This window comes from Podarcis melisellensis, assembly GCF_964234715.1.
Source record: "Podarcis melisellensis genome assembly, chromosome: 6".
In the NCBI taxonomy this organism is placed as follows: domain Eukaryota; kingdom Metazoa; phylum Chordata; class Lepidosauria; order Squamata; family Lacertidae; genus Podarcis; species Podarcis melisellensis.
In genome coordinates, this window is record NC_138538.1 from 38008661 (window position 1) to 38023688 (window position 15028).

The 15028-nt window shown below is 41.4% G+C and overlaps 1 protein-coding gene across 2 annotated transcripts in view; it reads left to right on the plus strand.

The window, feature by feature from the left end:
• Positions 1–15028, plus strand: part of PLXNA2 (plexin A2) — a 392250-nt gene that overhangs the window by 122172 nt on the left and 255050 nt on the right. The window lies entirely within an intron of this gene.

Below are 15028 nucleotides of genomic sequence, written 5' to 3' on the forward strand. Positions count from 1 at the left end.
GGTGGTTTTGGGGGGCAGGAATGATTTCCCAGCAGCTGAATAAAAGGTGGAATAATGGCAAAGGAACAAAAAAAACAACCCTCAAAAACCTCACCCTTCTGAAACAACCCACCCTTGCAGCAACCACAATGTGTAAACTTGATATCCCAGCTGGAGTTCATTAGCAATTCAATTCCTCCATAGTGTGTTTAGCTTAGCATGGCACTTGTGGCTAGAGAAGAAAGAGGTGAAATTTATCAAGTTTTCGTTTGGGCTGTGGAGAGAATGACTCGCTTGTAAGCTTCCTCTACTGTCTGCTCCTGAAATACCCCAGTCTGCTGGGAAGCAGCTTGCTCTGGACCATTTTGCATTTGTTCTCTCCTTGCGTTTTCCCTTTTTCTTTTGGCAAGTGCAGGCAAAGGCAAAGTCTGTCCTCTATACATTCGTCAAATTACACTAAACTACGAAGGTTTACAATTCCAAGGAAATGTAAATGGTTGTGCATCAAAGGTGTCCTGTATCCTCAGACAGAGGGGGATCTCTTGGTGGCTACCTATACAGTTACAAAATCCCACTACCCTACTTGGAAACTCTTTGACTGAGTATCTTTCAGAAGTTATTTAAGAACCAGCTGCTTGGGCTGGCTTTTAGAAATTAGGAATAAGCCAGTTGGGGGGGGGCTTAATGTTTTATTGTATATTTAGGAGAGTTTATATGATTTTTTTTGTTGTTCTAGGAATAGGATCCTATCTTGTCATGTCATAAATTTCACTGAATACATTTCCAGCCTGAAAAAATCTGCAGTAAGATTTAATGAAAACCATGCAATTTGTTTGGATAGAGCTTTTAATGCCTTCTGTCGCTGTTTGGTATGAACCCAGCTGATTGAGGGCTCATCCACATTTCCACTTGTCCCATGCCTAAAATGCACAGGTCCAAGCAGTTTTCCACTTGCCCCTCTCCTTTTCCAGGGAAAATCTACTCTTTAGCTCTAAATCATAGCAAACATCAATCCATAGAAAACCCAAATTGCTGTTTGCTTCAATTGAGCACTAAAGAGCAGTTTTCTGGGTTGGAAAGCAGTGGGATAAGGGATAAGGGGAAGCATGGATAATCCCACACTTCCACATGTCCTATGCCTAGAAAGCATGAGTTTTCCACTTGTCCTGAGCTTTCTATGTGAATGTGCAATAAAGGCAGGGCTTTTTTTCAGCCAGAACTCAGTTCTGGCACCTCTTAGGTGGGCGCCATTGCCATTCTAAGTGAATGAGGAAGGTGTTCCATGGTGAGTTCTAGCACCTCTTTTTCTAAAAAAATGTTTAGTGTGTACACAACCTATGTTAACATTGTTCGTGTTTCAGGGAGCCTCCAGACGGGCAAATGGTTCGTTCAGCTAGCTAGTTTGCAACAGTATTCTTCTTCTTAGTTATTGGAGTTTGTATTTCCGGATTAAAATGGGGGAAGAACACGGGCTGGCATTTTGATGCAGCTAACATGTAGATGCTGTGAAATACTTGCATGCATGAGGAGCCCTGATCTCACCATTTATACGCATCTGGCAACATTTGCAGAAAAAAACTACAACCCCCCTTCCCTCCTGCCTCCATGGCTCTTTCTGCTCTCCCATCTAGGAACATAGGCAGCTGGGGCCTGGATATATTGTGTCACTCATGAAAAGTTCAAACTGTTCTGGCATTATAGACCAGGGGAGTTATGTACTTGGGACTGGTTGCCCTTAACCAGCCATGTTTTCAGATATATGACAGTTTATAACTTCATTCCACCCCCTGCCCCACCATCATTCTAGCATATACGAGGAGCCATTGTTAATGAGGTTTGATCCACTCTGTTGTATTTTTATACTGAGTTTTGATGTGCTGCTTTTTTGTTTCATGGTTTTTATATTGACTTTTGATTCTGTATGCTGTCCTTGCAGAGGGTTTTGTGTATATTCGCCCTTCTCTTTGTTGTCTTCTCCACTGTCTGTTTTCAATTGCAGACTCCTCTCTAAAGCAAAATGTACACTGATAGAATATTAGTAATGGTAAACATTAGCCAGTTGCATTAAATATGGACCTTGCTCTGACACTATCAGCTGATGCTGACAACAGCAGCAGGATAAACTAAACAGATGAACCCAGGCTCAGGCTACCCTTTTGTGTCTTGCAGGCATGCACAGCTTAGTTTTTGCCTGAAGCCTGCAGATCAGGGAAACTGACACACTCCAATGTTATCCAAGCTTCAACATCTTACACCTGGGACAGCTTGCCTTACAAGCTGATCTGTCCAAACTCCTCTGGGAAGGCATGTTTGAGTTTATTTCTGATGCATTGATGGCATGGGAGGAGTTGTTACATATTTGTTGTTGCAGGCTAATGCCCTATTATTGAAGTTCTGTCATCAAGCCAGAAAGCTCCAGTTGCAATCAATGCCTTGTTCCTGATGCCTCCCTTGTGTGGGAAAACTGAACTTTGAGGCAGGGGATTGGTTTACCTTGTTCAGTGCAATGATGGGTGTCAGCTGGTACATCACATAGGATTTCACTGTAAGAGGAACTTTTGTGTAAAAAAAAGGAGTGCATTCTTTTCCTATAACTGATTGTTACAGGGTTTAGTACAATGAATGTTTCTGGCTGCAGTTTCTGCAGACTTCAATATGGTAAGGAGGAAGTAAATGTTTGTCAATGAGAATTTTAGGCCCATAAGCTCACACATGTACCTATCAAAGCAAGAAGATTTATTTTCCTCTACTTGTATGATTAACCTAACAGCCTGCTTTTCAGAAGGGGTCATCCATCAGAATTAAGAGACAGTACTTTGAAAATGAATCTGGTTAGGGTCTTTTGTATTTGAAAGAATACACCACTGGGGTTAACTTGCACAAACTTAGAGCGACACAATTTGGCTGTTAATGAAAGGGATGGGGTTCCTACATCAGAAGAACCTTTATCTTTTGTAGGAAATCCAATATAGCCATGACTTGAAGATGGCCTACTGCACTATGGGGAATTGTGCTAAAGAGCTATGAAAAGTTTGTCTTGTGGGAAGACTTGGAAGCTAATTGAATGCCATAGGGTTAAGAAAATGCATTTCCCCCCAGGCACCCAAGGGATGAGCCATGAGGAGAGAACATTTATTTCCGTGTGCATTTTGCATGACTCACTTATTAACACCTTCATGTAATATTCCTTCTGGAAGATGGATACTCCAGTCCAAGAGACTCCAGTCCATTTTCTCCCAGGCTCATTTCAGATCTTCAGATTCAGACATCTGAAATGGGTCTCAAAAGAATAAAAATTGGTTGATCTTTTCCAGGATCTGAGCCCTTTGACAAGTCTGATGACTGCATCATTGGACACACAAAGGGACCCAGTGGCCACCTCATCTACTACACCCCTTCCAACCTGCATATTAGGTTCAATGTCCTTCTACTGCCCCAACAGTTTAATTGGTAGAGATGGTGGTCCACAGGAAGGTGCCTTCAGTCTTTTGGGTTATTATCTGCATTGACAGATGGTGGCTTTCCAGGGTTTCGGACAGGAGTTTCTCCCAGTCACACTTGGAGATGCTGATGATTGAACCTCAGACCTTTTCCCATTCAAAACAGATGCTCTGTCACTAAGCTATGGCCCTTTCCCTAACCAAGATCATGAAGCCTTGGATCAGGCTGTGAGCAGAGTTCTCTAGCTCCCATCCCATGTTCAACAAATAGTCACAAATAGTGTGAAATAGAAGAGGTAGAAGGGAAAGCCTGATCTTCAGGGCCAAGGGGCCAGGGGATCTACACTTGGACTGCTCAAAAAGACTGATCCTTAGCCTTTTTTTAAAAAAAATTGAATGTTTGGACATTCAGCAGATGTCATCTTCATTATAACATAGCTAAGGATCATATCTTTCTTTCTTTCTTTCTTTCTTTCTTTCTTCACTAAGGACCCATCTATCAAGGAGATCCTCAAACTTATATTTGTGGCATCTTCTAATCTACACAATGCAAAAAGAGTTGCTTAAGAATGTTGTGAATGGATAACCCTGCTCAGAACAGGGTTTGGCAAAATGACATAAAGTCCATGCCAGTTCAATAATTCTATGATTGTGTGAATTATGGATTCCCAAGAATCAATTATGGCAGATGGAGCTGATTATAGTATTTTGTTTTCTTCTGTCCCTGCAGAAGTTTGAATTAATGCATGTTTAAATAGAATGCTCCCAGATGCATTTTTTCTCTACCAGTTCCCCAAGTATATTGAGTGTTAAGCTGATGAAACAAATGGTTAGAAGCAGGGCCAGCTCTACCATTAGCTGGAGTGAGACGACTGCCTCAGGCAATAGATGCTGGGTTGAGGGTAATAGTGGCAATTCATCTTCATTACCCCCCCCCAGCCATTCCCCTTTGTTGGTGTGGCAGAACTGTGCCACATGACTGGTCATGTCCCCATAACTAGTTTATGGCCTTTTCCATGTTAAGAGGCTACAATCCCATTGCCAGTGTTAAAATAAGATACAACTGCCAGTTGAAAGGGCTTTTATACATGAAAGAGGGAAGGAGTGTCTCCCTGCCCTTAGGTATTCAAGAAATGTAACCAATTCAAGTACTACTCAGAATAAACTCACTGAAATTAATGAACATAACTAACACCAAATCTTAAAAGGTAAAGGTAAAGGGACCCCTGACCACTAGGTCCAGTCATGACCAACTCTGGGGTTGCGGCGCTCATCTCACTTTATTGGCCGAGGGAGCCGGCGTACAGCTTCCGGGTCATGTGGCCAGCATGACTAAGCCACTTCTGGTGAACCAAAGCAGGACACAGGTACCGCTCCGGCGGGAAGGTAAATGGCGTTTCCATTTATCTACTTGCACTTTGTGCTTTCGAACTGCTAGGTTGGCAGGAGCAGGGACTGAGAAATGGGAGCTCACCCCGTCGCTGGGATTCGAACCGCTGACCTTCTGATCAGCAAGTCCTAGGCTCTGTGGTTTAACCCACAGTGCCACCTGCGTCCCTTACATCAAATCTTAGCTGGATACAATTCCAAATGTTCTGGGTCTGGCCCTCTTTAGAAGACTCATAACTTTTTTTCTGAAGTAGCCAATGTGTATGTGATTTTGACCTTTAAAATGTGTCCCATCTACATCTTCATTTGCACCCTTTTCAACTTGGAAGAACACACAAGAATTTTTGAATGCCAATATGATGTTGTGATTGCATTTTCTCTTTTCTCAGCTGACACTCCCCCCCCCCCCAACCAAGCCTGCCTGTTTTAAAAACCAGGGTTCCAAAATTCACAGCTGGGCTTCCAATTAAAGTGGCTAAATTCTCCAAAGTGTGGAGCATCTGTCACTCCTACCATCTGAAATCAGTCAGAGCTGCCTCAGCTTTGAAGCTCTGGGAAGCCAGCCACTTTTATTCACAGGCCTAAATGTAGATTCTGGAGCCCAGCTTTAGGCAGACATGTTTGCAGGGTGGGGAGGGAATTGGCCTGAGAAAACTGATGTTGTTCTCTCCTGATGTGTGTGTGTGTTGGTTTGCAAAGTTAGAAGTGCAGATGGGGGGAAAGTTGCCCAAACTGGCAACTGCTACTACCGGTACTTGGTCTGCCAGTTTTCTTGCTACCCCAACAGGGATGCGGTAGCAGCCTTTTTGTCTGGATGAGACGAGCCATGCAGTATTTTGAGAGATGTCAGGCCTATTACACTCAGGAAATCATTTGGTGTTGTCTAGCAAAACAAATCTACAAGGATAGTAGGGAGGGGAGGGGAAGAGAATTGGTGGTGGGCTGTTTCTTTGTGAAAACCACTGAACCACACACTTGTATTTTCCTAGCCAAATAGACCTGAAAGACTATTAAAACAGTGTTTTTCTGCTTGACGTTGGCAATGAGGGAGCTAATTACGCTGGATTAGAGTTTTCTGTTTAATTACATGAAAAATGTAGTGCAGTTAATAGTCTAGAGGCTGTAAGGAGGCTAAAGGAACATCCTTGTGTTTATCCACTGGTGGGTCAGGTAAGATTATGAAATGTGAAGAATAGAATTTTTGCCTGTTTAAGAGTCATGTAAAAGAGAGGGTTTTTTTATAGCCCTCTTCTGAAGGCACACGAGGCTGGCAGCTTGCTGAAGCTAAGCAGGTCTGGGTCTGGCCAGTGCCTGGATGAGGGGCCGCCCTGAGAAACAAGCATACACCATCTTGAGTTCCATGGTGGAAGAAATGCAGGATATAAATGTAAGAAAGCAAATAAACAAACCTGATACTTGTTATTTAAGGGTGAGAGAAACTGCACCTTCAGCTATTGCTATTAATAGTACAGGAGCATTGCCCTCCTCTGCATCTGGTCATTTCAAAAAGATGTGAGGGGGGAGCCTTCTGCAGGATCAGAACCACAACTACTAAGGACAGGCAAAAAGAATGAAGGACACGTCTGGCTTGATATATACTATTATTATCATTTCATTATTATTTATTAAATTTCCATACCACCCTTCATCCAAAGATCCACAGGGTGGTTCACAAAATATGCTAGGGAAGTTCAAGAGAGAGAGGGAAAAGTTAGAAGAAACAACAGCTGAAGAGAGGGGTTCAGAAATGCCAGGTACAATGAATTTGATTTCTGGGACAGGTGATTTTTCAGTTGAGTCTTCGGCAATCTTTCCCAACTAGGTGCCCTCTAAATGTTTTGGACTACAACCCACATCAGCCCCAGGCAGTATAGCCAGAGTAGGCTTGCCTATGGCATATTTTAATATCCATACAATTTGGGATGGTCAGAATGGCATTTACCAAAGCAGGCATCTGCCTCCGTTTTCTCACAGAGAAGATCCTGCGGAGTTTTTACTGTTTCCTTCATGGAACTGTGAGGAACTCCCAAAAGCTTGCTGTAATTCCTAGTGCTGATGACTGCACCATCTAAAGCTTGGCACTCCGGGTCACTGCCCTGGAGGTCATGAGCAGAAAAGCCATCAGGTTTAATCATATTATCCTGCCTGAGCAGGCTTTGAACCTGACCTCCTGACACTGGACATCTGAAACCTGGACCACAGGAGCCCAACCTAATTGCTTTTCTCCTCTAGCCTCCTGTGTTAGTACTGCTTGCCTATTGTTATCCTGACCCAGTTCTGTCCTTTGGCTGCATTACTTACACTGGCTTCCTTCAAGGAAGAATATAAGGGATGCAAGCTGTATAAGCTCAGCCCAGCAGCTCCTGAGAACTGCATATTCAGAAAATCCTGCGCAGGATTCTCTCTAGCAATGTACTGCATCATTAGAACCAACTGCTCATTTTGTTTTCATGGATGAGAGAAGACTTGGCCCTGTTTCCACTTAAGGACAGTCTCAATGTGATGGTGAAGACAAGTAGAAGATGAGAGCTGTCCAGCCTCACCCCCAAGTGTGTTGTGCTCTTCTCTGCACAGAACTCTGTGCCCAGTTTCTTGTTAATTTGCTACAGTCGCATGATTCTCAACAAGGGAGACAGATTACCTTAAGAGGCACAAACAATTGTTTGGGAATTCAAAGATTCTAGCAGTTCTTAAGTTTGCCTCAGGATTCTAAGTGTTGAATCACTACCTCATCTCCTTCCTAACAATACACATGAAGCATCTGTGGTCTAAACAACTGAGCCTCTTGAGCTTGCCAATCAGAAGGTCCGCAGTTCGAATCTGCATGACAGTGGTGAGCTTCAATTGCTCTGTCCCGGCTTCCTGGCTTTCTGTTATTTTCCACTGAACTGCTTTATGTCATTCTCCAGGAGCAGGCATCTACTAGGCTAAAAATCCAGCCCAGCTGCTTATTGCCATTTTGCACTTTGGAACTTAATCTGGAACCCATAAGGCTTCCATCTGGGGATACACATCTCCTCTCCCTATGATCTAGGAACCTAGGACTCCATCCAGAGATGGGAGCAGTGGGCAGAGACGGCAGGCAGCTGGATTAGTTTCCTTAATTCACATATGTTGCCAAATCCTCTGCAATGCTGAATTGCAACACTCTTATGGGAATCTGTTTCTGCTTCCTTGGGGTCCCAGATCCTTCTGGATGAACAAACTTTCTGATAAGTTCTACCCTTCAATGAATATGCTTCAGAGACATATACTTGTGTGGCAGAAAGATGAAAGTGTCTGTACTTGTACAGAGGTACCTCGGGTTAATAACTTATTTCATTCTGGAGGTACGTACTTAACCTGAAACTGTTCTTTTTTTTTTTTTAATATAATTTTTATTAAGTTTATAATATACAAAATTCAAATTCCAAATACATGTTTCCATAAATCTAGTGGACTCCCCCCCTCTTCCGGACTCTGCATTCTCTGTAAAACCAAAACCTCAGCAATTTGTTGACTTATTTTAAACATAATAATATATCTTCCATTTTATCGTGATATCTGGTCTCTAGACATTTCAATCCGAACCCATTAGTTTTTAGTTTCAACACAATAAAATTATTTCATTACACCACTTCTGTCTTGTTGTGCCTTATTTACCAATTCAAAGATTTACCGATACTGAAGCTATAATTTCCTAGAGAGAAGCATTTTTTAACATTCATACAATTTATAATGCTTTTTCAAATAGTCCTTAAATTTTTCCCAAACTTCCTCCGTTTCTTCTTCTCCCGAGTCTCGAATTCTGCCAGTCATTTCAGCCAGTTCCATATAATCCATCAGCTGCGTCTGCCATTCTTCCAGTGTGGGTAGATTTTGTGTCTTCCAGTGCTTTGCCATCAAGATCCTTGCTGCTGTAGTAGCGTACATAAAAAAAGTTCTATCTTTCTTAGCCACCCTCTGGTCTACCATGCCCAGGAGGAAGGCCTCCGGTTTCTTGGGTAAGGTAAGTCTAAGCACCTTTTTTAGTTCATTATGTATCATCTCCCAGAAGGCCTTCACCTTCGGGCAGGTCCACCAGAGGTGTAGAAATGTCCCTTCCTCCTCTTTACATTTCCAACATTTATTATCAGACAGGTGATATATCTTTGCAAGCTTGACTGGGGTCATGTACCACCGGTATGTCATTTTCATAATATTTTCCTTCAAGGCACTACATGCCGTGAATTTCATTCCGGTGTTCCATAACCTTTCCCAGTCTTCAAACATAATGTTGTGCCCCAAGTCCTGCGCCCACTTTATCATGGAGGATTTAACAATCTCATCCTGTGTATTCCATTTAAGCAGCAAGTTGTACATTCTCGAAATTAACTTAGATTTTGGCTCAAGCAACTCTGTCTCTAGTTTCGATTTTTCCTCCTGGAAACCCACTTTTTTGTCCGCTTTAAAAACTTCCTGGATTTGAGCATAATGCAACCAATCTCGCACCTTGTTTTTTAACTTTTCCATACTCTGCAACCTCCATTTATCTCCAATTTTTTCAATTATTTCCCAATATTTAGGCCAGTGGGCCTCCATATTGAGTCTTTTACGTGCTTTGGCCTCCATCGGTGAGAGCCACCTCGGAGTTTTACTCTCCAATAAGTCTTTATATTTTGACCAGACCATAAAAATTGCCCTTCTGACAATATGGTTTTTAAACGATTTATGAACTTTAACCTTGTCGTACCACAAATATGCATGCCACCCAAAAGCATTATCAAATCCCTCCAGGTCGAGGACATCGGTGTTCTCCAACAAAATCCAATCCTTCAACCAGCAGAGGGCTGCAGATTCATAATATAACTTCAAGTCCGGCAGGGCAAACCCCCCTCTTTCTTTCGCATCTGTTAGTATTTTAAACTTTATTCGGGGCTTTTTGCCCTGCCAGACAAATTTAGACATATCCCTCTGCCATTTTCCAGAACATTCCACCTTATCCACGATCTGGAGGGCCTGAAACAAAAATAGCATTTTCGGCAATACATTCATCTTTATAGCAGCTATTCTACCCAACAAGGAAAGTTTCAGTCTTGACCATGTTTCCAAGTCTCTTTTGATCTCTGACCAACATTTCTCATAATTGTCCTTAAACAAATTCAAATTTTTGGAGGTCAGGTACACCCCTAAGTACTTTACTTTTTTAACCACATTTAGTTCTGTTTCTTTTCTGAACTCCTCTATTTCAGTAGTTGTCAAGTTTTTTGCTAAAACTTTAGTTTTTTGTTTATTCAACTTGAATCCCGCCACCCGACCAAAGTCAGAAATTAATTCTAACGCTCTTTTAGTACTAGAGGCTGGCTCCTGTAATGTTAATACCAAGTCATCTGCAAATGCTTTCAGTTTATATTGTTTCTCTCCGACCACAATTCCCTGTGCCAACCGATCATTTCTAATCATATTCAATAGCACCTCCAGGACTGAAATAAACAACAGAGGAGATAGAGGGCACCCCTGTCGTGTCCCTTTTTCAATTTTGAACTCCTCTGTCACCACGTTGTTTACTATCAATTTAGCTTTTTGTTCTGAATAAATTGCTTCTATTCCGTTTTCAAACCCCCGCCCTACTCCCATCCTTTCCAAATTTTTCTTCATAAACATCCAAGAAATGTTGTCAAAGGCTTTCTCCGCATCAATAAAGATCAACACCGCTCTTGTATTTGAGTTAATCTGTAAAAATTCCAAAATGTCAATGATGTTTCTTGTGTTATCAAATAAATGTCTGCCAGGGAGAAAGCCTGCTTGGTCCTTATGAATCACTTCATTTAATACTTTCTTAAACCTACTTGCCAAAATGTCAGCAAAAATTTTGTAATCCACATTTAGGAGTGAGATAGGACGGTAGTTTTTAAGTTGAGTTTTTTCAGTTTCTGATTTTGGTATCAACGTGATGAAAGCTTCTTTCCACGTTTCCGGTGCCTTCCTCCCCTCCATAATCTGGTTACAAACTTCCAACAATGGTTGTATCAATGAATCCTTCAATGCCTTGTAATATTTGGAAGTAAGTCCATCAGGTCCCGGAGACTTGCCCAGTTGGAGGTTCTGAATGGCGCATTCAATTTCTTGGATTGTAATATTACAGTTCAGGGTTGCTCTCATTTCCTGGGGTATTTTTTGTAATCCATTAGTTATGACAAATTGGTCCACCTCCGAGCCTTTTTGTGGCCTTTGTGAATAAAGTTCTTTGAAATATCTCTGGAAACACTTTCTAATTTCCTCGGGTTTCTGAACCATTCTCCCTTCAATCTCTAGATTTGTAACTGTGTTAAGCTTTTGTCTCTTTTTCAACTGCCAAGCCAACAACTTCCCGCACTTGTTAGCAGATTCAAAGGATCTTTGTTTCATTTGTTTAATTTTCCATTCCACCTCTTGATTTATCAGTTTCGAATATTGTGCCTGGAAAAACTTCACTTCTCTCAATACTTCCTTTGATTTAGGCCTGGATCTCAGTTTTTTCTCTCCTTCTCTTATTTTCTCCAAAATCTTCTCCTTCTTTTCATTCCAGAGCCTTTTTTTAATCGTGTTCTGCTGTATTAGAAACCCTCTCATAACTGCTTTACTTGCGTCCCAGATTGTTCTTTTTTCCACATTTGTCTTTAAGTTTATTTCAAAATAATCCTTTAAAACTTTTTGGGCCTTCTTAACAATCTCCTGATCTCTTAACAAAGCGTCATTCATTCTCCATCTGAAAGATCCGGTTGTATTTAATCTCAATTCCATTCTCAAAGCGTTGTGGTCGGAGCATAACCTGAAACTGTTCTTAACCTGACGTACCACTTTAGCTAATGGGGCCTCCCGCTGCCACTGCGCCGCTGCCGCATGATTTCTGTTCTCATCCTGAAGCAAAGTTCTTAACCCAAGGTACTATTTCTGGATTAACAGAGTCTGTAACCTGAAGCATCCGTAACCTGAAGCATCTGTAACCTGAGGTACCACTGTATATTAATATTGTAAACCAGAATGGATGCAATACATTTGAGCTTTCCAGACCCTCCTGCACTTTGCTCCTGAATATGTGTAGAAGCAACTTTCACCTCTTCTCTCCCTTCCTTTTGCATCAAATATAAGCTTTCCTGTTGCCAATTCTGAATCAATATCTCAATAGCTGCACTGCCTAAGTATACTAGTGGGACTTGTAACATGCAGCCTTCTTTCCCTGTGTAGGTTTTCTACTAATTGCCAATTGTTATATGCAAACTTCAAAAGATAGTTCCTTACCCACATGGGTTTGCGACATCATCTACTTCAAAGAGTTCATTTCTTTGATAAGGGAGGGATTTTCTGTGACTTGGGTTTCAGCTCATAGCCTGACTGACCAATTTCCAAAGAGGCATACTGCTGACAGCCTCCACCCAGCTGAGACACAGGCAGAAAACATTATTCGTTGGAAGAATGATCTAAGTAAATAATTATGTTTGGCTTTTTACACATAAGCTAAATGTATGCAATTAACAAAATGCTATTTTATGTGATTATAAACCAAAAAATGGCCAAATGTCTGAATTTGTTCTTTTTTTCAAGGTTCTTGCCAGCTACAACATCTCAGTCACAGCAAGTTTGAATCCCTTTATGTGTTGCTATAAAATATAGGGTAGGGGAGACACATGATCTTCTAGAAAACCATGTGCATGAAGACGGAAACCTGTGTATTCTGTGTATTCTCTCTGTGGATCCCACAGGGTACAAAGTAACTGGAAGTTTCCAGAGTTAGGCTTCAGTGTGAAAGCTGCTTGGCATAATATCATTTGCAAGATGATGGCATACATTCCAACTGGTACCTGTCCCAATAAATCACTCTCCCTGTTTGGCCCCTACTTTGCTTTGGGGAGATGCCTAATTAAAATGTTCTTTACGTTTCTAACTGCCTGTCCAGAGGATACATGTTGCAGCTTGTTTATAACAAGATTAAACATTCCAGAAAATGTTCTTAAGTGCTTAAGGAAAGCAATGAGCATTTTACCAACACAAAATCAGGTTCAGTTTGCCAAAGCATCCTGAGCTAACAAACAGATATCAAACAGGCAAGGCTTGGAGAGACTATTGCCTTCACCCCTGGAGAGCCATTGTCCATTCAAGCAGACTTCAACTAATAGCTGGCTCTTGTATAAGCCAGCTTCATATGTGAATGTTAAAAGTCACCCTGGCATGAAGCAACAAGCATATGGGACTGCCTAGAGCAGTGTTGAGACCTGTGGCAGATTTCATTATTTATCCAAAATGACTGCAGGTTCAAACAATTGAGTCCCACCAGTTCCCCTTGCCAGCCTCTGGGGCACAAATGCTTTCATCCATTGAACCTGTTATAAAGATTGGTACTCAGCTACTACTTCTACATCCCAGGTTTGTTCATGATGCTCAGTTTCACAGCACATCACTAATCCATGCAGTTACAAACTTGCTGGATTGCTATCTCTTTGCTCCTCTTCCAGTTCTGCTGCTGTGAATTATGTCATGGCTTGGCTTAGTGTGTCATCTGAACCCGAGCTTGTGGTAAACCAAGAAGATACTCTTTTTTACATACCATAGTTTGTCTGAAATGAGACAAACCACAAGCCCAGGTACAGCGTACATAGCTCACAGCAAGGAAGCAGCATTAGAACCAGAGAAGGAGTAAAACAGCCATGATCTCCTTGCTGCCAACCTGCATGTTCGTGTGTTTTTTTTCTAAGCCATGGTTTGGCTTAGTGGTAGTGAATCAACTCACTGACTCACACTTCTACTGCTACGACCTATCTCCAGTTGAGACCTGAGGTATGCCATGACACCTAAGCCAATGTATTTACAGGCCATTTTAAAAAAAAGGTATCCAGAATGGCATTTCTGACAACGAGCCTCAGTTACAATATGATAAATAACAAAGAGTCCTGAGGCACCTTAAAGACTAACACGTTTATGATAGCATAAGCTTTTGTGGACTGGAGATTTCTTCAGCAGTTGCATCTCAGAATGAAAGCTTTTGCTATAATACATTTATCAATGATTAAGATGCTAGAAGACTTTGTTGGGTTTGTTGCAGCAGACCAGCATGGCTACGCCTCTGGAAATTGAAAGGGGCAGGTCCAGTCTTTGCAAATTGTAGGCAAAAACACACACACATGCACACATACTTATTTTAAAAGATAGAACATATTCCTAACATGGAACAGCCAGTAATCTTCTGCACTGTAAATGGCAGGTTTCCATCAACAGCTAGTGTATTATTATTAGATTATTTTTATTAATACCCTGTCCATCTGGCTGGGTTTCCCCAGCCACTCTGGGCAACTTAGAGCATATCTAAAAACAAAATAGAAACATCAAGCATTAAAAACCTCTGAATACAGTCCCTTAGGGCTGCCTTCAGATGTCTTCTAAAAGTTGTGTAATTCTTTATCTTCTTGACATCTAAAGGGAGGGCGTTCCACAGGGAGGGTGCCACTACTGGAGGGGGAAGAGTAGGTGTGAAGACTTCCATCCTGCTACCACACCAAGAGATTTCCCAGGAAGTTATGGGTATTCAAGATTGGATAATTATCAATTAGGAAAAACTTCTGAGCAACTATTAATTATAATAATATTAGTAAGATTTCCAGCTATTACGTTTAATTTAGATCCTTAACCACAGGGAGTCTGGCTGCATCAGCAGTTTCCACTTGGATGCCTCTGCAACACTTTTACAAAAAAAACTCCAAACAAACAAGAAAACAAATTTAGCATTTCAAAGGAACCGTATAATGGCTTGCAGTCCAGCAGGAACCATTTAAAAATGCATTGTGTTCATAGGTTCACAACAATCATTCGATGGTATTTCATAGATCTCTGACGATATTATGGAATGTATTCATTCCAATGCTGTGCTAAGAACAGAAAGAGAAATCTTTATCCCATGAAAGTCAACAGTAAAGATACTATTGAGATCAGCCATAGTGCATGCTTGTGCATTGTAGTCTTGTATGCGGTTGCATCAAGATTCTCTTGCTGCAATTTACCAGTTATGATACAGGGGGAAACATAGCTCTCCAGAACAATCTCTGAACTTCTGAGCTAGCTTCATCTGGCATGGGAAGGATCCCCCAATTTACGTTTTTATCCTTGATGATAACTTGTCTTACAATTTCCTATGGAGATGAATTGCCCCGAGCAAATGATTCACACTTGAGCTATTGTCAAACAGTGCTGTGAATGGCTATTTATTCCATGTTTCCTGGTCATTCAACCAA